We start from the raw sequence: 24,150 nt of genomic DNA on the forward strand, positions 1-24,150 counted from the left end.
CTTTTGTAAGAGTAAAAATAGAAAAGGACACACAAGAAGACGAACTATGTTAGTAGGTAAATGAGACCAAGTCTTCCAGCAGTACCCTTACAGAGACAACTGGGAAGATCAGGAGATGTTATCAGTCAGTGACATGCTCTGTTAGTCACTGGCAGTTATCAGCCATGTAGTAAGCCTCTTAGTTGGGAAGCTGAAGTATCCTCTTGTTCAGTGTATTGATTCTTCATAGGTTGTTTTTTCGTAATGTGCAGAGATAACTTAAGATGACTTATTGAAGACTAATCAAGAGACTTTTGAGAGAGGTCTCCCTAATTTAACACTAAGACACCATGGTATCTGAACTACAGAGATTTAATTATTTGTGCCAAAACAAAAAGCAGAATGAATTCTGGTGAGAATCATACAGTGATATTTCAACATTTAGTAAGTTAGGAATTGCTGTGTGAAAGTTTCTTTAAAAAAAAAAAAAAAAAAAAGTAAACCAACCAACCTGACCAAATAAACTGCAGTGTAAACATAGTCATCACTGTTTTAGTATATCCTCACTTTAAATTGTATTGCTCAAAATGTCACAGGCGTTCTATGTTGGTGTTGTTAGTGTGGTCTTCTTCAGGAAGTGACCAAAGCATAGAAAATGAATGACTTCAACCCTAAGTAGCTTAAGTGTGCTTTAGTGAGTGTCACCCAATTATTCCTGAAGGCAGAAGAGAGTGGAAAGGCCATAGGAGACAGAAGGAAAACAAAGTAGCACATTGTGTAGTTTGCATTATGGCACTGGTATGTTCTCACAGTTTAATGCACTTACTGGCACTAATTCAGAAAAGTTAGCTCAATAATTTAAACAGTCCTTTGCATCCAAAGTTTTTTCTCCTTCCCTTATGGATGTCAGTGCCATTTAATGGTGAGGGTTTGTCAGCCAGGCCAAAAGTCTTCCTTAGGGCTATGTGAAAAGTGTGTATATTTAGCACTTGCAGCAGAGAACATAGGATCACTGAATCACACAATAGTTGAGGTTGGAAGGGACTTTTGGAGATCATGTAGTCCAGCCCTGCTACTCGGGCAAGGTCACCTAGAGCAGGTTGCCCAGAACTGTGTCCAGACAGCTTTTGAACTATACTTTTTCAAACAATACTAGAGAAATAATTTTTCAAATATTGTCTTGTTTCTATGGAGCTTTACTGAGACCTGGGGTAATTAGGAGAGCCATATTTGTTGTTATCTTGTCTTAAACATCATTAAGCAGTATACTGCATACAGTTAGCAAAAGTAGAAGTTACATCTAAGAAACAGTATTATCTTAGTTCATCTCTCCTCAAAGGTTAAGTCTACCAGAAACAGCAAATTGTCTGTGCTTGCTAGTACCTTAAGTTCTGCTGTCTAGAATATCTTCTGACTAGCATATGGCTGTAGCATACAGCATTGCAGTAAAGGGGATTGTTTCCATAAGTTATTGTAGTGAAAGAAAAAATTTCAGTACTTTTTTTTTTTTTTAAATCTATTTCTGTATCTAACATGTTGGAGACAGATGAGAAGGGAAAGTATATGGCAAGTTCCTGCTCTTAACTAATTTAGTACTGGCATATTTTGAAGCTCTTTTGAAAAACCTTCTGTCAGGAAGCTGATCCTCAGATAGCAGATTTGTTTGTTTATACAATACAAATCAGCAACAAATATTTAAAAGTTAAATAAACAAAAGCAAGGCTGAGTTGATATGTATTTTTTTCAAGATCTAGATTCTTCTTGATTGCTTATTAGAATTTCTTGATCAATGTATTTAACAAACTGACTGCTTAAGAACTGCATCACCGATCTGTTTTGACTTGTTAGCTGTCCTGTGCTGTTCCATACATGGTTATCCCAGACATCAATGTGTTAACTTAGCTAATGAGATCATGAAGTATTTCTGTGTGAAAATATGAAGTTTGGGGTTTTGGTTTCTTTTTGAGATTTACATAATTATTAGCCGCTTAACTAACCATGAGCAGTTCAGAAATGAGGAACTGCATTTTCTCTCTTTGACTCAGGCTGATTTTCAAGATCAGACTTGAAGATTTGTAGTTCATCAGCATGCGTTAATTCTTCTCTGGATCAATAGTAGTTTCTTTAACCTAGCAGTTACTTTTGCTATGGCTGGTGTCTCCTCCATTCTGAGAAAAACTAGATAAATAGTTAATCCTGCTGACTTTTCTGCTACTACAGCTATGTAAATTAGCTAGCATCACCTGAGTTCAGAGCTAACTCGTGCATGTTTGAGCAAGATAGAAATACCCTTAATCAATGCTATTTCTAGCATTCCAAACAATTGCTTGTTGCTGCAACTTTGTTAGTACCATGTATGAAATATTCTTCAGAAATTCTACTAGTTTTTTGATTCATAAATCTGAACTGACGCGTATATATTTATCTGTTACTTGGCCTTGCTGTGATAAAGTGGAAAGCCTCATGTCTATGCTGTGTTTTGTAAATTAGAGGAATCAAAAGCCATATTGATTAAGCATTTGTCAAGGTGCATCCTTCAGTTATTTTTTTCCATATTTTCTCAAATACGAATGTGCTATGAAATGATTGTTTCGTGCATGAAAATGGATTTTTGGCAGCTTGTATCCTGACCAGCATCACCAAGTACATTTTAAAGTTTTTAATCTTTCTTCCCTTTTTGTGGAGCATTCCGTATGGGATTATATTTTGAAGGAACGCTGAGTTTTCCTTTGTGCTTTACTTCTAGACTGATGGCTTATTGTGCTATTTTCAAAACAGCAGCAGCCTTGTCACATTTTTTTTTCTTGTGTCACAATGGGTTGGAATAGAGCCATATGGGGAAATGTTGGTAGAACAGTACTTTTGCTAAGTATTACAGTTGCATCAATTTATTATATTCTCATGACTACGGTACAATAGCAATCAGAAAATCTGGAGAAAAAAATGCTTTACAGTGTCATTTTTCTGGAGTTTAAATGCTCTGAAACCTCATGTAATTTGTTCTAGTTATTAAAAAGCTACAGCATTCCTCAATAAACAGATGGTGTAGAACAACATGTATATAAAAGGTGGTGTAGAATGCTTCTTCAACTGCACATATCTGGTTTGGACAACAGCTTAAGTTCTAGTGGCATATTCTTTATCCTTTTATATTTTTAGTGAGTCTGGTGGAGTAGCAGCCATGACATCAGTCCAAATTGGAATTACACAGACATTGGAAAATGCACACTTTGGACTGGCCAGCGCTGAGAGAAGGAAAGAGTGTTAAGACTGTCAGTTTGTGCTGAGGAACAGAGAAAAGGCCAAGTGTAGTAACTGCCAGTTAAGTAACTTCTAAAATAAGTTACTGGACTTTTTCAACAGAAATATCAGTTTTGCCCTAATTTCTCTAATCTTTTAGTAATAGTTTCTGCTTTAGAAACAGCACTGCAAAGCAGAGGCAGCAATACAGAGTTGAATTTTATCTTACTAACGGTCTTATGTGTGTCTCACTATTATTGCGACACGGGACACTATTTATTGTCAGTCTGCCCAAGCCTTTGTGAACAAATGTGGGAGATTTATTGTTAATGGAGACTGAAGAGGCTTGGGAAATCTGTGTCATCTCAGGCAATGCTATCAGGTAATGAAAATGGGAATGACAGAGTCCTAGAACTGGAGAAATAGGAACTTCAAAGTAGCGGAGACTTGGCCTCCTGCACATTTCAGTTAAAGGGCTGGTGCGGAACAGCTGGCCCGTCCACAGGAGCAAGTTCCCCCTCTCTGCACGGAGTAAGGCGACTCTCAAAACTTTTCTACAAAGTCTTTGAATAATTTTTTTACAACCCTAAAATGTAAACTATTTTATATGAAAGTTTTCAAAGTCCATATTAGATCTGTATCCTGTCTTTCATACTGTGATCTGTTCCGATTGCTTCAGTTATGGAAAGGAAGCTGCCTCTGTCTTACAACTGTGAGTAAATGTGGGTAAAGCATTTAACAGCAACCCATTCAATTTCAGTTTGAAGTTGAAATCTACTTATGTCTGAATCGGCTACAACTTGCTCACATTTTGTCTGTATTTACACAGCTCTAGTCCAAACAGGATAAAAGAACATTTTTCATCTCTGCAAGCCTTTGGAATGTTCTCTGATATTTATTACAGCTATTTTCATCCACAGTGTATTCAGTGGCAAAAGATGTGGTATTACAGCTAAAAATCCTGCTTCTGGTTTTGTAATCCCACTTCTGGTTCCAGCCAAACTCCCAATACAAATATGAATCTGAACAGTGCCTATTGGTTTGTAGAATATCAGTCACGAGCAAACAACATTAATAATTGAACTATGCTGTCCTTCAAAACCAACCTCCAAAGATGTCTCTCAAGTCAAACCTGAGAGACAAGATTTATGTCCCATAAGTAGCCTTTATATCCTCACAGCCTGTGCTCTTGCAAGTGTAGGATTATAGAGTCCATGACACATCCTGTATTTTGCCCACATTAGTGTTTTTTTGCTTTTTGTTAAAGAGCAAGACTTTAAGTAGTTTTATTGGCAGAAGGAGCTGTATCAGCCGACAATGAAAATAAAATCCCTAAATTTCATTGTTAGGAAATATGTGTGCCTCTGAACTTTATCTCAGTGTTCCTAATTAGTATTTTGTGATTGCCATTTCCCCTCCAATGTTTACATCTTTTGTATCTTTCTGGATTGTCACATTGTGCTCGTTTCCTTGATATCTTTTACAAGAAACTGTAGAAGTATTTTAATTTTTCCTCTATAAACCTTCACTCAGACAAATTCTAGTCTTTGTTGTTATTCTTTGAATTTTTTCAAGTTTATTTTCTGTTATGCCAGAGGTGAATTGAGATTTCTGTGTGACTTTTTGGCAGGACGGCACTGAGATAAACTGACAGAAAACTGATATGATGATTTACTTCGTTTCCTCTGAAAACTGGAAAAAACAAATGTAGGGTGCTCTCGTAATATTGAAATTGCCATGAAGCATTCTTTTTTTATGTATGCCATATAGACAGCTCACCACACCCTGCACATAACTACTCACTTGCAGCAAATAGCAGGAGCAGTCTGCAGATCATTCCGTACCTCTCTGAACAGAGGTGTGTCTTTATTCTTTAGGTTTTTCTTTAAATATGCTTTACCATAGAGCTTGTATTACCTTTTTGAGTGAATATCTTAAGTTCAGGCTTCAGCTTGTGTGCTATAGTTTCTGGCTCTCATTTTTCTCACTAATTAATTTTTTAAAAAAATACAATAAATCAGATGTGCTCATGTAATACATATTTTTAGAGCCTGATGGACCCTTTACATGAAGTTTCTAAGCCACCAACAATCTTTTACAAGTGTTCGTGTAGCTTTAACCTCCATCAGGTTAATTGCAATCGTATTCATAGCAGAAAAACTCAGTTAGGTGCATATTGTCAGCTTTTCAAGACATTAAAATGAAGCAAGCTTTTGTTCCTCTTTTTAGCGCGCAGAAGTAGAGTATTCGCCTTTCTATTCTTTCTATTCTACTGTTTCTATTCTATTTTAGCCCTATCTCTTGGCTCTATTTTGAGTTTATTTTCAAAATATGGTTGGTTTACCTTATTGCAAGAAACAATAACCTACTGCTGCGGCACATTTTCTCCCTGTTTCGGAGTTGTTTTGCAAATCACTTGAGTAGATTTGAAGGACAGCCAGACAGAATTTGGAAGAGGTTTGTTATGAGGGAATGGAAAGTTTTCTCGTCATAGTGGCTATAAAACTGTAGAAGGAGGGTAAAATTGGATAACCATTTGTAGATACTCCAGAGATTGTGTCCAACTGGTTTTGATCCCATAAAAAGAAATCCAAGAACCATCTAAAGCTCTTTGCAGTCAAAGAAAAATACCCTGAAGTTCAACCTTTCTCTCTGATCTTCACTGCTATTTCTTTGAACTACATAGACGAGTTGTATAGCATTGTCAGCAGCTGCCATACTGCTTTTTAAATCAACAAGCAGTTATTAGAGCTTATTTATTTACCCATTGATTTCAAGCATTTCTAAAAGCTCATATCTGAAACAATGGAAACCATTTTACTGATCATATCTCTGTCTTGCCATAAATCTTCCTTTAATTTGCCAGTGCTAGCGTGCACTTAGTAGAAGTGTTTCCCTCTGTCATCACCTTCTATACTGTTTCCCATTGCCATGTTAGGACTATAATTCTGAGTGTAAATGAGGACTAAATAGTTTTATTGCATGCTTGATTTTACCTTTGCTGATGATGAATTTTGCATTGATTTCAGTAAAAACAGAGTTACGCTGATGCCTGATGCTGCATTTTGTAAAAATATATAGCAGGACCATTTCCTTGCAAAAATAGATTTTCCACTAGAGTCACTGGGTAACTGAACACCGAACTGTCACTGCCAATAAATGCCTTTGAGAGAAAGAAAAATAATAAGGGATCTTTAACAGATCTCTCCATCTGGTTATGCTTGTGGTACTTTTTGGCAATGTTAACAACACATAGCTTGTTTACGATAGACTTGTCTGTGACAAAACCTAATTATTACATTTGCAATGATACATTTCTTTTACGGGAAACTGTCTGTATCTGATAAGAAATAGGCAATTTCAGACGGGTGTAACTGAACGAGAAGTCATCTCTGGAGACGATACAGACCTTTGAAATCTAGTTGGAGTTAAGTTTTGAGAAATCTTGCTGTGAGGTGCTCCAACAGAGCTGGTAATTAATAGGGCATATCTCTGGGGAAGGGTCAAGAATATCATATGGAAAAGTATTTTCTGAAATGGAAGTTGGGTTTCCTAGTATGAGAAGCCATTATATTTGATGTCAGAGGAATGCTGTAATAGTTGCGTCTTAGTGTATCAGACACCTGAACATCTCTTTGGAGTTGGTTTCTAGAGATGTAAAGGATGCTAGATTTTACCCACAAATACAGTCAAATGATGACTTCTTTTGCACAGTAAAACAGAAACAATGACTGATTAATATTATTTGAAACAAATATATATTGTTTTCAATTTATGTACCGCCAACTAATTCAGTGAAAGTGATGGAGAGGAAATGAAATTCTATAGAATAAAACAGGAAAAAAAAAAAAGAATTTCTTGAATTTCAGCGTCACCTGTCAAATCTGCCACCAACATCCATGCAGATTCTGAATAGCACAAGGAAAATTATATGCTTACCTCAGGTAAACTCTCGTAGTCCTACTGCAATAAATGGGGCATTGGTAATTTACACCATCTACGAGTCTACTCATATGAATATCTAAAGGCAGAACTTGTTCTCTAGAGTTCTTTGTATTTTTTAAAGAGCAGAACTGTTGATCTTGTGCCATTTTAGTTGTTACTCAAGGTTTGCACGTGTATAACAGGAATAGAAACAATTGACTGGCTTCGGGGACTTAGTTTTTTTTTCTTTGCTTAGAAAAATAGCTGAACTTCTTTGAGGTCAATGACTGTCATATTTTACAGATGATTTTCTCCAAAAATCAGTTTGGTGAATTCACCACATATCTCAGCCTTGATTAACAACAGGAATGATTGACATTTTAATGAAAGCTTTATAAATGGATGACAGAAAAAATGGTAACATATCAGCTGTACTAAAACTGAACTGAACTAGGGTTCAGGTTTAAAAAATCAGAATGTACTCATATACCAGATGATTAGGTCTCTGTCCATTAATAAATGCAGCATGTGAAGTGCAAGTTGTTTATCTTAAAAACAAAATAAAGAATATCTGATCTGCATACCATATGTTGAATCTTTTTTCTCTGTTTTCTTCTTCTCTTTTTTTTTTTTTTTTTTTTTAAGAAGCATCCTAACAATCTACAAGAGAATTTTAGCAACATTATAGCGCAGTATTTGCTAGTTAAAGGAATATTTCTTAATCTGACTTGGATTTCTTTTTAAATTCTAGGTAAAGCTAAGTTGCTTTACTGGAGTCTAGTAGTGGTAAAGTAAGTTTTAAGTGGTTTGCTTATATCAGAACTTTATGAAACAGACTTGTTTACCTGACTAACAAATCACTTTTGAAATTGTTTGGCTAAAAGTCACTTACAGATTTCAGCTTGTTCTGCTTTTCAAGGCAGCTTAGAATGATGCAGAGGTAAAGCTTAATTTAAATCTGTATTAGTTACTTCCTAGGTGACGGCTTTCTGATATGCTTATGAGAAAGTATATGTAAGATGTGGGAAAGTCAGATAAATAGCATTTTCACTTGTAATATGAGATAATACAGTTTACCCTTTTTTCATGCATAGGCTGGACTGCAACATCGAAGTAAGCTTAATGACTTTTTTAACTTCCTGCTAAGGCATAGTTCATCCACATACTTGAAATGTTCCCCTTGTTTCTGGGAGACAAATGAAATAGTTTTGTATTCAAAGAGAAGAATTATTGATATCATTCATTAGTTGGACGTCAATCACCACTTGTCTTAACTGTGTAGACTGAGGAGCATCAAGAAACAAAGTCTCAAAATTCTCACCATTCTTCAGATGCTAAAACAAATATTCTTTCTCTGAAAAATGGTAACTAAAAGCATGAAGCTTGCAGAAATATATCTAGATTTTAAAAATGAAGTCGATCAAAACGTGTGCTGTTAATTTCAGTGTCTGCTTTAAGCTATCAAAAGGTATGTGCTTGTGCATTACAGTGTAGTTATGCTTACAAGTATGTTTAGATTTTCCCAAATCATTGTGTCCATTTTTGATTTGTATTGGTACCCTTCAGTTCTTGTGAAGAGTAAAAATTAGATATAGCTGTTGTTGAACCCCTGACATGTTGGATTTGAAATCCCTTGCAGAAAGGATACAATGCTTGAAATATTCCCACTCATCAGTGGTAACTCTGTTTCATTCTTTTAGCTCTTTATTATGGGCAGAGGCATAGTTTTATTAAGGAGCTGTAGAATTAGAACTGCTGTTGTGATAGGTAGGGTTTTTATGCAGTGTTTATTGTTTTCTAATATTTGCTGGCCACTGAAATTTAATCCAGTTTTCAGAGAGCTTTCCTTTTATGCTTGTAAATCAAAGCCATTTTTTTTTTAACAACAGTCTGCTTCTAAGAAGTATCTCTCAGAAATACATCTAAAGCCTTAACTTGTTTAATTCTACATCAGAGGAACCGTATAGATCCCCTAATACCCAGTCAACCATTTTTTCAGTCTGAAGTCTTTTAAACTCTTCACAGGATTTGAGTAAAAGACCTCAAATATGTATCTAATAAAAGTCTGTTATGGCCAAAGGAAATGTCTTTTATCTATGTTCAAATATTCTCTTCTGACCCATTCTCCTAGGCATCCATTAATCGCAATATTTTTACAGGTGTTAGGAGAGTGTGCTGGATTTTCCAGGCTCTAAATTAAAAACAAACAGAAATCATCCACAGCCTAATAATTTATATAGCGAATAAAAGTGGAACTGCTTCTCTGAACACTTACAGATTTTGTGACTGTGTTCAAAAAGCATCAGCACTCAAACTTGTCCAGCCTTGTTTTGTTATATTCATACAGTTGTTCTGTTTTACTTAGTGGCTGTTTTGTGTATAGGTCAACGCCAGATAGCTTTTTGCTTTCCTAAACTCACAAACTACCCCTCAAGTCAGATTGCTTGAATTCATGGTTCCCTCATGAAACACACACATAACTCCTTTACAGTAGTGGATGCTACATCTAAGTAACAAGAGGAGTACCATCTGTGATATATTACAGCGGAGAACACATCTGGTTCAAATAAGGGAAAAAAATCCATTGTTTACTAAATTTTTATATTCTGCAACAGATACCACATGAAACAGCCCCTTTTTCTTCAGGCTATTGTGTCAAATGTTCGGAAATAAAGCAGGAGGAATGAATGAATGGTAATGGCAGAAAATCTAGTGTTGTATGTCTAATTTCTTGAGGCATAACTCTGTTTTAGAAAGGACAGCTGTGAAGAAGGAAGGAAAGAAATACTTCCTGTAACCGTCTAGGAAGTCACGCTTAGGAAAACCCTACCTGTTCTCTACATGTTGCTGCATGTACATGGACGTACAATGAAGTTTTCCAGGCATGTCTTCACTTTTCGAGCGCTCCAGACGTTCTTCCCCACCATTCAGTTTACCATGCAGTAAGGCTCCCACATAGCAAATGATTGTTTCAATTGCTACCAGCAGTGGGGTGATGCGTACGTTGCTACAGTCAGCCCACCTATTTTCATGCCAATTAACAGGAAAATACTTGAGAGTTAATATATTATATCAGTTTTCGAGGATTTTTTTGGACCTATGTAAATACCTGTTTCTCTCCTGTTTTTTGTTACAAGTATAAGGATTTTTTAAATAGTTTACATTGGAGAGCATGCTATATGGCTCTAACTTAAGGGTGCAAAGTTTGCAAGGGCAGCAAACTTTTGCTTTCCCTGGCAATCTTTTATAGATTTACATGCCCTTGTACAAGAAATTAGCACTGAACAGGTATGCATCGGGGAATGTATGGGTCTGTTAATAGAAGGCTGTGAAAGCAGATGATCTTTGCATTTTTAGGATCTGTTTTGAATAAGTACTCAGAGAAAATTGCTGCTTGTAAGTGGCTGTAAGGAACCATCATCAGCAGAGCTCTGGAAATAAATTTGAGAACCTGACTTACTTATGAGGTTGAGCAAGGTAGGTGATATATATGGTAGAGATACTGGCATAATTTCTTTACACACAGTTAACTTTTGAAAATAGTGTAACTGGAAGGTGCTCCTCCTCAGGGTGTGATTTTTGCTATTCTTTGCAATCCACATAGTATCCCATGGAGTTTCAGGACCCCAGACTTTGAGGACTGGCACAGGATTCCCACATGTCTAAAGCCCAAACTTCAGGTTCAGTTCTAAGCAAGCTAGAGACTCCTATAAATGCATACAAGGTAGGGTTAAAGTACTTTTTGGAGTTCGAGAACTGAGTAAGCTCTTGTATAGGGAGCTTGAGCTCTACTACCCCCAAAACCCATCTAGAAGTGCACCTACTATGCTGAAAAATTAGATGTGTACATTTTTTTGGAATTTCCTTGAAATAGCTGATATTCGTGTGTTACATTTGGGACTAAAATTGTGTCCCATGGAAAAATCCATGGAAAACCCATCAATGGAAACATGTTTTTACTGTTTGTATTGAGTTCATGTTTAGCTGAAACTGATAAGACTGTGTTAAAAAAAGTGCAGTAGACAGAAGTTGGTCTCAGGATGCTTATAATTGTTCCTATATGTTCTTTTCGACACCATCTGTATATTTTTTTTTCCAAAGTTTTTGTTCAGAAATTGACAGAGCCTATAGCCACTACAGAGGCTATAGAATGAGCAACAATAGATTGTCTTTTATAGCGCCTATGAAAAGTTCTGGTTGATGGTAATAGAAACTTGAATCTTGTCTTTGCAACGCTTTCACGCTATTGCCTAGTAGTGGTGGTAAAAGTTTCACTTTGGCAACATGCCCATGTCAGGTAGCATTTCGGTCTGCTTGGGCCATCTTGTGCCTGTTACCTTTGCTGCACCTGTTGGTGAGGGTGCCAGTTGGTGCCCGTTGGCCATAGGCTTTATGGTGTGGATCAGAGACTGTCAGCTCAGCCTGCAAAGAAAATTAGATCGTTTCCAGGCAGCACTGGATAGGAATGGTCATGGAGAACTGGAAAGCTTAATGCAAATACCATCTGTAAGAAAACAAAATAAAACTTCTGTATCGCAGCAGATTTGAGGAGATGGAAGATCAACTCTTACAAGAGTTGAGTGTTTTTTACAGGTACCACAGTGAGGAAAACTTGGAAAAGGAAGAAAGCTTGGACAACTTTCTTGAATGGAAATTCTTCAAAGATAGAGATATTTGCTAACATTGCACACAAGGTTAATTTACTGTTCATTAAGTAAGTTTAGCCTTTGTGCTACAGACAGTGTTATATTTTTTTTCTAGTCGATTTCTTTGAAAACTGAAGACGGTTCACTCTGAGGTCCTGACAGGCTTAACTTGTTTTGGAAACGTCTGTGGAATAAGGCAGGCAGCCCCCACACTTCTTACAATCGCTTTCAGCAGACCTGGGGTTATAAGGACCTACTAACAATCCCCTTTTGCCCATAAAGGATGAGAAGGGTACTGCAGTTCTGAGGGCTGGTGAGAAAACCAGAATTCAACATTTTCTTATTATAATCTGGCTGAAATCAGCAAATTGACATCTCGTGCTACACGTATGTATCAGGACATTGGATGCTTTTATTTCCACAAGTTCTGCCCTCCCGACGGAAGCTGATCATGCGGCTGCGGGGTGAGCACTGCGATATAGTGTTTATGGGAACCCTCAATTGCAGGTGCTTTTCAGAAATGGTACCCGAATTCTGTACCCTCCTGGGTTCGGTCTTTTTAGTGTCAGTTTCGCCTTCATCTCTGGGCACAAAGGATAACTACAGATTTTTCCCAATTGTACTTCTTTCCTAGGAAGCAATTGAAAAAGTTAGTTTGCCCTCTTCTAAATGCAGTCTTTTTAAGTTTAGAACGTGGCCTTTTAAAAAAGACAAAGTTTTAACTGCTGAAACATTCCACTGTTACAGATAATGCTCCAGGCCTATTAACTGGGACTTTGCATTAGACCTTTTGGAGCATGGCAGCAGCAAAATGAAGAGGTGTTTTTTAGAAGTATTTGGGAATTACAGGCTAGGGTGCAAGGGGGGGGCAGTTGTTCTAATTGAGGGGAGGGCAGGAAGGAAGGAGGGAGGGGAGGGAGGGAAGAGAAGGCAGCAGCAATGAGACCTAAAAATGGTCAGGAGTAACTGTACCAAAGTCTTAAAATTGGCTGTGATTCTGTGTACTTCAGAGGGATTGTGCCCACGTCTAAAAGTGTGCAATGATAGGTCCTAAATTTCCATGCATATGGGCAGAAAAGATGCATATGAGATGGCAAGAATATAAAACAAATATGAATTTGTAGTTGAGCATTTTATTGTTCAATATTTTGAACCCCTGCAGAGGTTTAACTATGCTGGAGGACCATATGATGGGGAGCGCAGCTACCCACATTGATTTCCCATTGTTTATACTTTGTAGTAGTGGTACAGATCTAAAAGTCAATAAGCAGTCTGTGAGTAAAGGTATAATTCAAAAATATGAATTTTTTGGCGATGAGGATGCAACTGAAACATTTTGTAGTTAGACAAGTGTTTAAGCAGTCAACTGTGTTTCCCCCACTTCTAGTTCAGGACATTAAGTAAGAATAAATGATCCATCCTGGTTTAATAGTCTGTTAGTCTGATGAAGATCCAGAAGTAGAATGGAATATAAACCAAAGAGGACAGATTGGTTTAGATCTCTGCATATTTTACTGCAGTGTCGCATTATTTTAAACTGTAAACTGCATGGTGAGCTGTGGGGTTTTCTTCATTTGCCGTTGCCTCTTGCCCAACAGCGTGCTACTGTGCTTGATTTCTTTCATTCCCCTCTTCTAGTGATTTCACTCTGTCCTACCTACTATCCCAAGAGCGAGAGTTACACTGTCTTTATGTTGTTTTACATCCTTTGAGTTAAAGGCTTCGGTAAACATTTAAAAGTATCTATGATTCATTTTCAAAAGTGATGTAAACACCTAATATAGGGTTTGAAAACAGTCCATAAGTCAAGTACTGCTTGTAATTGCTGCATACTGAATTTCCAAAGTAGTGTGTAAATCAATTGCTATAAACTGTTTACCTTCTATACCGGCTCATATTTTCTTATAGCAGAAGCTGCTGTTTGTTAAGGATTAGAGAACTGAAACCTGCTGGCATCTCTTGCAAGTAGGAAAATCAAAAAATTCAGTCACACATCTGCTTCTGAAGCAGCTGTGGTGCTTTAAAAAGTTTTTGCCTTCTGAGTTAAGATGAATGAAAACTGATCTGTTACACTTTACACGGACTGAACAAAGAGTATTTCAGCTGGAATGTAAGATATTAGTTGTGTCATGCTGTCATGCCCCCTGCCCCCTGCATGCTTAAAAAAAAAAAGAATAACTTAATGTATTTTTCTCTGCAAAATATACAGCCCTATGTAATTCGAGGATTTCAGTATTTTTCACTGCTTTAATTAAGAAAAAAAAAAAAAAACCCTCCAAACTTTACACAGTGGATGCTTTTCCATTCAGGGAACTTCCAGAGCTTATTGCTACTTCCATGTTCTTTAAGGAGATGGGGGTCACAAGAGAGTGACCTAAAGCATTCACTTTGTATGGAGGCTTGGTGCTGTTTCGGAGCTCAGAATCAGCCTTTACTCTTATAAGCACAGACAATCTTAAATACTTCTTTTTTTTTTTGGTTTCTTAGAGTAACACAGAAAGCTCTTTGTTTGAAACCTCCAAATGCTAGAAATACCAAAAGCCAAAGCGCGGTTTAGAAGAAGAGAAATAAGAAACATCTGGTAAGTTAGTACTCTGTACGTACTGGCACAAAGATGCAATAATAAAAAGCAATTATTTTCCATGTCCTTGCAAATAATATTATTACAACAGTCTACTGGCTACAGAGTACCTTACGGGAATGAGAACATGTTGCCAAGTGTTTTGATGCACAGAACAGTTATGCTTTGGAAACAGTTCTCTGTTGGCCAGTTGCGTGAAAGAAAACGTGAGGTTGGCTTGTAGTTGTGGCAGATTTGTGAATCTTTCACAGAGATCTTTGAGCTAGTAGTTGTTAGTAGAAGGAAGTAAAATATAACTTTAGTTCCATATTAGATAAGTGCCATTTTACTCTTTTGTAATTGATTCTTCACAGCATTGAAAGAAACTCATTGAATTACAACTGGGGTTATCTTCTCTGGTTTGTTAGCCTGTCTTTGGATTTCCTGGTGGTGATAGGCACTGCAAGAAAATGGAAATTAGCTGTGCATGTGAAACTTCTAGACCCCATATCCTAATTGTGCTACACATATTAATATGGAATGGGCTGAATGCCCCTTTGCTTAGGGGCAATTTGTCCTAGGCAAGTAGCCAGATGTCCTGGCACAGAGTGATTCCCCAGCCTACAGACTGTGGCATACAGCGACTGTAGCGGTGCAACCAGAGTAAACTCGTGGCAGCCACAGTCTGAACAATTACGGTCAGAATACAACTTATTTTGCTTTTCTAGTCTGCAAGTTCTCTACGTCATATGTCTGGCAAAGATCATGTTAATACTGTTCTCACAAAAATGGCGATCTCCCTATTTTGGCAGCAGCTAAAATTATTTTGAGATATGACAGCCAATACTATCATTTTGGAAAAAGCGCATTGCAAAAAAATACTGTGAATGTACTCTCACTTTCTTCTCCTGGCTTTAAGTATATCCTTGGTAGTTTTAGTTTTCTTTCTTTTCCCTATAGTCAATCTCTGATGTAGTTTGGTGCTGGATAGGAGGTACTGATATATCTTAGCCTCAAACTAGCAACTTTTCAGTGAGCTCTGAAGTTGAATTTTTGCCCCAGTGTAAAATGGTTTTACTGGCACCAGATGTCAGTGTTGGTCTGTACTAACAACCTTGAAATGGCACATCTTTGTGTCCCTTTCTGTACCAAAGACTGAGCAAGTGACCAGACAGTTCAAAATGGTGACCATGTGTTTGTGATCCGACGTTGCCTGAAAAGGAACCGTAAATTAAAAAATCTATCTAAATGTAATTATGACAGTGAATTCATGAAACCAAACTCTGGTTAGAAAATGATACCTTACTGAATAGAACACTGTGAACACAAAGAGAAAATGAGTCGTTTTCTATGCTCCTCTAAACATGATTATCCTCAGTCTCTTACAGGCTTCCACTTAATTCTTCACAGTTTGGCTTCTAGTAACAAAATAAGTTTAAATGTGTGCTAAATTTTTTCTACCAAGGTCTAGATTTATTTAGATCAACTGGTTGAAAAAGCCATATTAAAAACTGTGGTTATATAATTTATTTTTAATCTACTATGATGTAAAATTAATCTAGAATAGAGGAACTCTGTTATACAGAGAGGACTTTCCATGTGTTTCCACAGTCCTGTAATAGTCTTTAACATAGACACCCTTTCTAAGTAGTAGTTGTGCTTAAACGCTACTAACATTACCATTTTAAACTTTTTTTCTCCAATAACAATTCCAAACCTGTTCAGTATTATAAAATATAAGACTTATATTTTCAGAACGTTAGCTTCCCGCAGACTCATAATACTTCTAAGGGACATTTGGACAACTGATTTGTCATCGTGATCTGAACAAACCAGAGGTGAGAAGCTTTTTGCCAGGCAAAGACAGGACAGCTTATTTAAAAACAGTATTTGAATTCTTTTAGAGTTGTCATGGGAAAACAACAGTAAAAATTTTTGCTAAAATTATGACGCTTTATTGTTTAAAAATGTGAAAATGAAACAATTCAGCCTTTTAAAATAAATCAGAAAAAAAAAAGAACGGACCAGCTATTAAGTGTTCTGGATACTTTCCTATGTATAGCAAACAGAAGAGAGAGTTTACTTCATTTGGAGTCTTTCTGACTGGTTGCAATTTCTTTTTTTGAAAATATTGGGCCTTGTTTAGGTGTTTGTGCCCAGTGGCCCAAATCATTTTTCTGATGAGCTTTTATTTAAACCAATTAAAAAGGTTTGAGATGAAGACTGCTCTGCAAAAAGTCTGGCTAGTGTTTCAGATTGTCACTGGCACAAATTGCTTTAGCCTGGAGACTTCTGCTTTGCCCCTGAGACCGTTTCAGCTGTGCAGATTTGATTGCTGTTCCGTGCTGATTCATGTGGTACTCTGTGCCCTATCTTAATGTCTTTAGCAAGTACAGATAGGTAGGTGCAATTTAAGATGACAGTCCTCTTTGCCATATGCCAATGATCATTCTCTTTTACATTTTACTTGGTTTTAAATTCTGTACTGCTCCCGTCAGTCCAAATAGGCCTATAAATATGTTTCATAATTCTAAGATTGTTTACCATAGTTATTGTCTACAAAGATGTATTATAGCAAAAGACCAGGTTGTTTTAGTAATACGTGTGTTTGTCTCACAGGGGTCTATCCTACTTTGTTTTTGAAAAATTGCTTAGGAGAAGTGAGCTGTAGAAACTGATTACCATTGCTGCAGAAGGACTGCAGTGATTTTTTTCAAAATGCAAAAAAGATTCGATACTGCTTAAATGTTACACAAGATTTGCTTTTTGATTAAAAGAATTTTTAGAAAATATTTGCTTAAATAGTAATTTGCTAAATTGGTTTATCAAAAGAACTGCCATTTCTGTAAAACTGCATCTTCAGTTAAAGCAAACTATGGCAATATAGCTAGTTCTTGGAGTATCCTACCTACAACTGCTGTAACTGTAACATAAGTGCAATCTGTGGGAATCCTAACAGATTTCGTAGTTATGCTGTGCTAATTATTCATAGGCAAATTATTTTGGCTAGTCACAAGTTAAAATTACTTCAGTCTGCTGCCGTATGTTATCTTTTCAAGATACTTTATATCATAAGGAAGTAAGTTGTTACTGTTTTAAGGTATTTGATGTAAAGTCCTTGCTGTAATGAATAACAAAATGATGAAATTTCATCCTGTTGAAGTGCACGTGAAAGAAAGGAGCTTGGATAAAGTAGGAAGGGACATGTTTTGTGGTCAGTGGCCGAAACTGATCTCTGAGTGAGGTTCTGTGTTTCACCTCTGGGAGGACTGTAGAGAATTCTTGACTCTCTGTGATCTCTCTGAAATAGCTGTTGGTATAACTTTGCCAGAGAAATGTTATTCAGTGTTACGGAAGCTAAGGCTGGCTAGCGTTACTTTTAATGGGCACAGGGATGTGAAGCTTGATGCCAGCAGGTTGTGCCAGTACTGCTGTTGGAGGGGTCACCTTCATACCTAGTAGAACTCAGGGTCAGGGACCCTGGGTTCATTCCTTAACTGGGATCCTCAGTTTCGTGGGGAATATACAAGTTGCCTTGGAGTCGTTATAGGTAGCTTAACCAAAGCCTACCTGCAGTTCCAATTGTGCTCTAGAGGTTCCTGTTTATCTCTGTTGATCATAGAGGATCACACATCAAGCAAGCTCTTGGCTTAAATATTTCATTTAAATGCTTAAAATCATGTGAGATCAAAGGTAGTATCTTTCTGTTTAATAGATCTTTATGAATTTTTCTGCTATTAATCTATGAAAGCGCACTTTGAAAACACACAAGCCTGTGGCATCTGGAGTGTCCTGCTGCAATGAGTGCCACAGTTTAACAATCTGCTGTGTACAAAGGTTTCTCCTTTAATTAGTCTTGAGCATACCGCTTGATAATTTAGTTTCCCCTAGTTCTTGTATTTTAAAGAAAGCAAGACAACTATCACCAGCTCTCTCTCACACTGTGTTGCTTTACTTTTTTCAGTCAGTGTTTTATGTAGTATTTTTTCTGGGTATATGTTTGTCATAGTCTGTCATGCAAAATAAAATGCCTACATAAATTTGCCATAGTGTAAACAGCAAAAGCCTCGCTTGGAAAGTTTGAACAAGTTATAGGTAAATCCTCCATGTTAACCCTTAAAAGGAAAAGGAAAGCATCAGCGCTAACATTAGCAGCGCTGAAGGAGAGGACCTGGCCAAAACATCACGTCTGCCGGTTTTGTTTTCTTTCAAAGGAAATAACTTTCTTCCAAAGAAAGCCCAGTCAGGCTTTGAGGAACATGAATACAGTTAGAAGTAACAATTTCATAGCTTATTTCATACCTGGTTTTGGTATAGAGGTAATTACTTTTAGTCAGTTTAATTTTATGTACATAGGCCCTTTATAACAGGAAAAATGTTTTTGTTTTCACGCGCTTCATTGCTCAGTTATAATAGTAAAAACAAAACATAAACCACTTCAAAGTTGCTGTAGTTGCTCCCCAAATTTTCTATTAGCCATATTCATCTCCAAGCATATGGCAACTTCATAGTTGAAGAGTATGTTAAATACCTCTGTAGTAATTTCCCGCCACATTACCTGTCTTTCCATCAAACTGAAATGATATTAATTGATCCTGGATGTGAAAATATTTATGTTCATAAATGAGAATTGGATTAAGTCCTCGGACCAGGGAGAATGTGAAGAAAAGTGAAACAGTCAAACTTCAGCTTAATGATATTGAGAAAAAAAAATCTCTTTGGAAAGAAAAAATACCAACAGTGAAAGAACTGAAACGTTACTTTAATTGAAAAGAATGCTAAACTAATATTTCCATCAGAAGAAATAACTGGAAAAAAACTAAGAGAAGCCATGGAAGTACGGAAAAATTTCTAGAACACAGAGTCAAACAGACTAAATCTTAAGAGGATATAGAAGGAACCTGAAACTCTCATTATTCTCCTGTGCTATAATTGTAATTAGAGGTAAGAGTCTGTGTTCTTCGCAAGAAATTTACTTCGTTGTGACCTCTGTCTCACTCTGCGCTCAGTAATTTGGAAAACCGTGGTAATGAATGGTAGAAATAAGAGATCAATATACCCTGCCATACATGTTTTGCTGGTTTGTATTTTCTTTTTTTTAAAGAAAATGCAATCCACATTATCTGTGATATAAAATATGATGTAAAATTTTATCAAAAAATTACTTTTCCTCTAATTGAGAACAGACTAAAGGATGCAACACATCCACTTACCCGATCTGAATACACAGTGAAAGCTCATGGCTGAAGGACATGACTTAGAATGGGAACGCTGGGACTCAAGAGGGTATAGAGGTATCAGTTACATCTCAACTTCATGTCATTATGCTCTAAAAGGAGCTAGTGACTGGCTGTAGACTTGGATTTTTGATAAGTTTACATGATGTTTTATATCCGCTGTTTTCTATTTGGTTTGTAGAAGTGGGAATTCCAGCAAACTCAGGCTATTTGGCAAACATCATGATCCCCTCACCACTTAAAAAAAAAAAAAAAAAAAAAAAAAAAGGTAAAGAAAAAAAAATCCTCCACAAAGTTAACAAAAGAAACAAATGAGTCACACCAGAAGAAGCAACTGTATATTATGTTACAGACATAGTCGTGTACACTTTGCAGACTCAAATCAATGACAGCACAGTATGTCTTAGAGTCAAAAACCTGTTTTACTGCAAGCAAAGTACAAGGTGTCTTGTCAGTTATAGAGATTACTTCTGGAATGTTTCTCTCCAAACTAACCACATTTGTAGTCCATGCCACACAATTAATTTAATCCATTTCTATTTAGTGAAGATATTTTCTCTATCTGACATTCCCTTTTTCACATGAGTCTGTAGGGCTGGAATATGCAATCTAGGAATGAGAGAGGATCTAGGCATTTGCATTATCCATTTGACAGTTATATTTCATACGCTGACATTACTTAAGCGGTGAGGAAGTGATGACTGCTTAATAACTATATTAAGTAATTAATATTACAGCATTGAAGATGTGGTGAAACCAGTTCTGGCACAGTTGTTACTGATGTACAAAGAGAATGGAGTAACTTGAGAGTTCAGCCCATAATTCCTTTCCATCTCATTCTGTTAAGTTGACCTGAGACAATATTTTATTCTCAAACCAAGGAATAACTGTAATAAATAGCCCCTGATTGCTTCATCTGGGCATTAAAGTGTACCATGATTAGTTGGTGTCTTCTATTGAGCTAACAATGACACACATGAATTAACATACTGAATGTGACAACATAAAACCTGCTCACTGAATAAATTATGAAAATTTTACTTCAAGTGCATACATTTGCTGACACTTCTGGAGAAATTTGTAATTCTGGTATGCAGCGCAATGGAAATGCGTTATATCTTTTTTATTATTTTTTTCCTTAAAAGTATCATCTAAAATATCTATTTTAAGAAAACAACTAAAGCATTTCTGTTTCTGTCAGGAGTAAGCATGTTCCATGCCAATTTCCCAAGTGTGGAAATAGATGTATGACTTTGTAAACATGTTTTTTGTGAAAGTTTACTACTGTTATCTAATTTCTGAGATTGTCCTAGCATACCTGATGTTTTCCATTCCTGCAAATATTTACAAGATAGCATTCTTCCTGTTCATATTTCTGGTGTTTCTACTTACTTTTAAATAGAAAGCACTAAGTGCTTCCTACTTCATTTTCCTACTTAACTTTTAGTTCAGATGTTTCCATCAAACAGAAATTTTGTCTCAGCTAAATTTTGCTAATCAAGGGAAAGTTATAATAAGCTTTAAATTCTACATTCATGGTTGTTAATAAAATTTTGTCTTCACTTTCAATATGACTGGTCCAACCCCTTGCATATTATTTGCTAACTAATATATTTCTAGCTCTCTGACACCTCTGCTCTACCAGTTATGTACAACTTGACCACTTTGTTTGCAGTACGCTCTTTGCTTTCCCCTAAGTTTATGTAATTGATGGAAGCATCCTGTAAAAAATCCTGCTGTCCATCTTTATAACTCTCTTCAACCCATGGTACAGCGATCTCTCCACATATGCAACAGTATTTAGTCAAAGGATTAGCTCTGACTTCAAATGGCTTATTACCCTATCTGATTATCACCTTGCAGCTCTCCATCTGCCATTTGCAATCTCTGTTATCTGTGACAGGTACTATCTCAATTTCCTACTCTTACCATAATGCTGTTACGACATAATCTTTGTCTGGTAGTTCAAAGCACTTTCATAAAATAAAATAAAGTCAGCAGTTCTGTGAGCGTGTTCTGACATCAGTAACATAAAAATCTATTAAAGCTGTAATAACTTGGTTTAAAAATGGAAATAGTGTATTTTATAAATATGTTTGAACCAAAAAGTACCCTCAGTATATATTATAACTGTATATTATCCCTAAAGAATTACAACCTGTTCCTATATTTTTAGCTGTGTAGTGAGGCTGCAAGTGAAAAGTTCCATTTACTCAAATTTTCCTAGCTGGTGGTGAGACGACCAGCCGACATTATGGGAATGGTATTTTAATAACATTTTGAGAGATGAGGTAATACTTTGATCATTTGAAAGAATTGTCTTCCTGTAGGGATTTTTATCTTAATTTACTAAAAGTGGAAGAGCTCTCATTTGTGTGTGTTTTTTGTATGCTTTATCCAGGAAAAAAGGGTAGTACACAACATTTAATTTTTCATCCTCCGGTTCAACAAAGCTCTGATCCAACTCCTCTTGAAGTTAAAGAAGAACTTTTAGTTGTTTCAGTAGATTTTGCATCAGGTTATAAAAAAATCTTCTGCTTTTTACACAAGTGAACTTCTCATCTCTCAGACCGTAAATCTCATCAGTGGAAGCCAGACAGAAGAATGCCCCTTTATAGGCGTTGTGCTGTTGTGTAGGATTTTCATTTAAATTTTTTATTGTTCTGTGCAAGTAATGTTTGGCTGGAGTCAGCTTTCCAAAGGCGACGGCTAACCACTTTCTTGTTCTACTTTTTTTTTTGTTCTTCCTCAGGAAGCAGACAGAATTCTTCACTCTTCCCCAAGATTGCCCACATTCTTCTCCTAGGAAGGGAAGACTGAGAAGGATGTTTAGGATACTTCTTCCAATTTCCTCCTTTGATATGGTCTGTCTTGATTCCTTCTATTAGTTTTATTTTCCTTGTACTGGATTTACTCCAAAGTTTTCATTATGAGTGGAGAGTTTTACTTAAATCCTACATCTGTTAAATAAATCTATTTGTGTGTGGCAGAGTGCTATAATGATTAATAATTCCCATCTCTGTGTGGACAGCTGATGCAAAACAGACAGAATAATTTTCTCAAAAATGCACATTTCTCACTAAAATGAAATTAGTCATCTTTTATAGACAGAAATAAGGGGCCATGTCTCCACTCAAACTGAGGTTACTTAAAAAACAGACCAGAAAATAGCACATAAAAGTTCACAGCATTTTCAGAGGACACGTTGATATATGAAGCTCTAAAAATTCCAGATTTTTTCTCTGGAAAAAAGACAGACATTTGAACTCCAACCTTACCCACAGCACTAGTCATGTTTTCCAGGTTGGCTTCCTAGATGAATTGTGGCTTCCAGTATATTATATCTCTGGGATTCCTCTTCTACTACATCAGCATCTGGCATAGTGATTTTATACAGTTCTGTGATTATTTTCCCCATTTAAAGTACATATAGCATTAAAAATGCTAAAAGGAGTTTACATATGTTATCATACTAAGGAAAAATGATTTTGGCTGTAAAATGCCGCCTCTACTTTAATGGTTAAACATGAAGCTTCAGTCATGGGAGGTTAGAGAGCCTAGTTCTAGCCTTCCCTTTGATTTTTAGCTTACATCTGAGTCAGAACCTTCATCAAATGATAATCAGTAATAAGGAAGGCATCTGAAGAAAATTATTGGTGAGAAGGAAGAACTGATAATTGAAGAGTCTCACTAGTTCTGCTCCGTAGCTAGCAATATGTGAGGCAATGTAGGTAGGTCACCCGATGTTAGTTCGCATCTCCTAAATTGCGGAGTTGTTTCTTCAGCCTTAAATCACTCATAAATCATTTAAAAGTGGATGTCCAATGTTTCTGCCACCTTTCTCAACTACTCATTTACAATTGTGTGTGTTAAGTATTTAATTTTATATGGGACTAGTGCTTTTTAATGTCACATAAGGTAATTTCATAGTGATTCAAAACAAGCTACTAACAGATAAGACTAGTCAGAGGTCACTTTCGTATTTGTTGACACTTATTGCTTACCAGTGAGTAGCTTTTAATGTTTATCTCTTAATATCTACCTTTAATAGCTGTAATATCTTCTTTGATTTTTCTCCACATGTTCAGATTCTCAGTTCTGGTGAGACTTTTAACTGCTTCAGTTTTTCACTTTGACATTTTATTTCTGAGACTTAGGACACCATGTGTTGTTCAGAGATCACTGACGTTTTACAGAAGTCCACTTTATTCATTGTCAGAATTACGATGTTAGTGTGCATGTTATGAACATCTGAGCAATGTGATTAGTTTTAACTAGTTCATGTCAGAGTTTCTTTAATGTATAGTTCCATGTGCTACAGGTATAATTAGAGCAGCCAGAGCTGTGTCTCCCTATTTTAAAAGTGGCTGAGCTGCAGACGGTTTTCTCGCGAGGTCTCAAAGACCAGAAATCCTGGCCAGCTTACTTAGAAATAGCCTGAATGCAGTGACTTCCAGGAATATTGGTAAAGAAAACATGCCTCTGTCAGACAGATTAAAAACTTCCTTTTTAAATGGAGGAAAGTAATAGTTGGCCAAGGTTTTGTGGAATATATTTTAGTTTA

General features: G+C 36.5%; 1 protein-coding gene across 2 annotated transcripts in view; it reads left to right on the forward strand.

The window, feature by feature from the left end:
* COL5A2 (collagen type V alpha 2 chain) overlaps positions 1 to 24,150 on the forward strand; it is a 205,929-nt gene that overhangs the window by 26,502 nt on the left and 155,277 nt on the right. Inside the window, exon 1 of one of the 2 annotated variants that reach the window (XM_009666275.2) lies at positions 22,365 to 22,450. The exons of the other annotated variant lie outside the window; for it this stretch is intronic. The gene's annotated coding sequence lies outside the window, so the exon portion shown is untranslated. Of the gene's footprint in view, positions 1 to 22,364; positions 22,451 to 24,150 lie in introns of those variants that run through there. 2 annotated transcript variants of the gene reach the window in all.

Source organism: Struthio camelus, chromosome 6 (genome assembly GCF_040807025.1).
Source record: "Struthio camelus isolate bStrCam1 chromosome 6, bStrCam1.hap1, whole genome shotgun sequence".
NCBI classification, from domain to species: domain Eukaryota; kingdom Metazoa; phylum Chordata; class Aves; order Struthioniformes; family Struthionidae; genus Struthio; species Struthio camelus.